The sequence below is a fragment of the Manis pentadactyla genome, chromosome 12 (genome assembly GCF_030020395.1).
Source record: "Manis pentadactyla isolate mManPen7 chromosome 12, mManPen7.hap1, whole genome shotgun sequence".
Classification (NCBI taxonomy): domain Eukaryota; kingdom Metazoa; phylum Chordata; class Mammalia; order Pholidota; family Manidae; genus Manis; species Manis pentadactyla.
Genome location: NC_080030.1, coordinates 37,746,974 through 37,748,414, shown reverse-complemented (window position 1 = coordinate 37,748,414; position 1,441 = coordinate 37,746,974).

Below are 1,441 nucleotides of genomic sequence, written 5' to 3'. Positions count from 1 at the left end.
ACAATGGAATATTACTCAGCCATAAGAAGAAAACAAATCCTACCATTTGCAACAACATGGATGGAGCTAGAGGGTATTATGTTCAGTGAAATAAGCCAAGCAGAGAAAGAGAAATACCAAATGATGTCACTCATATGTGGAGTATAAGGACAAAGATAAAACTGAAGGAACAAAACAGCAGCAGAATCACAGAACCCAACAATGGACTAACAGGTACCAAACGGAAAGGGACTGGGGAGGATGGGTGGGTAGGGAGGGATAAGGGGGTGGAGAAGAAAGGGGGTATGATGATTAGCATGCATAATGGGGGTTTGGGAGAAAGGGGAGGGCTGTACAACACAGAGAAGAGAAGTAGTGATTCTACAACATTTTGCTATGCTGATGGACAGTGACTGTAAAGGGGTTTGTGGTGGGGGACCTGGTATAGGGGAGAGCCTAGTAAACATAATATTCTTCATGTAATTGTAGATTAATGATAACAAAAAAAAAGAAAAGAAAAGGGGGATTACTCCCTGATAGGATAAAACTAACTGTAAATCAATGATTAATACATGCTTTAAATATCCTTTATTTTGATCATTTAAAGGGTGTCAGATGATCAGCTATGGAAATACATTTTTCTGATAATATTCCTTTCTCCTAAAAAAAAAAAAGCAGTTCCTGTGTGGTGATCTCCAATAAGTTCTTCACAATGGTATAAAGGGCATATCAAAGTGTGGACAAAGGGTTTGTTTGTGTTTATACAGAGGATCAAAGCCTAATTTGGCTACCCAGAAAATGAATTAAGATATGATATGAAGAAGAACTTCCAACATCAACATTCTCTAGAAGAGTCATTCCAGAAGATGATCATCAAAAAACTTCAACAAAGATCCTGGCGCTGTTGCAGTTGTAGCTGCATTCATCCCACCGGTTCCTGGACTTGCCATTGGAATGAAGAAGGAGATATCTAAGCTGGCCTGTGCATACAGTAAAACAACAAATTTGACTGGATCTATACTGTCAGAACTCAACCAAGAATTAGGAGAAGTGCAAGTTGCAGTGCTCCAAAAGCTTGAGACTACAGACTATCTACTGTTAAAAGAACATATGGGATGTGAACAGTTCCCAGGAATGTGTTGTTTTAATTTGTCTGATTTTTCTCAAACTATTCAAATTCAGTTAGACAATATCCATCATATCACTGATAAGTTTTCACAAATGCCTTTGGTGTAGGGTGCCTAACTGGTTTTTTTGGTTTCACTGGATATGGCTGGTAATTGTAGGTCTGCTTTGGTTATATAGCTGTATTCCTATTATGTTAATGTGTGCACGCAATTTAATTAGTAGTTTAAAACCTATACATGCTTATGTTACACTACAAGAAGATATGTCAAAGAAACGATCAATCTTCCCATGTTTTCTTCCGTCTGCTACTTCTATAGCTTCTCTTCTTCCTTCA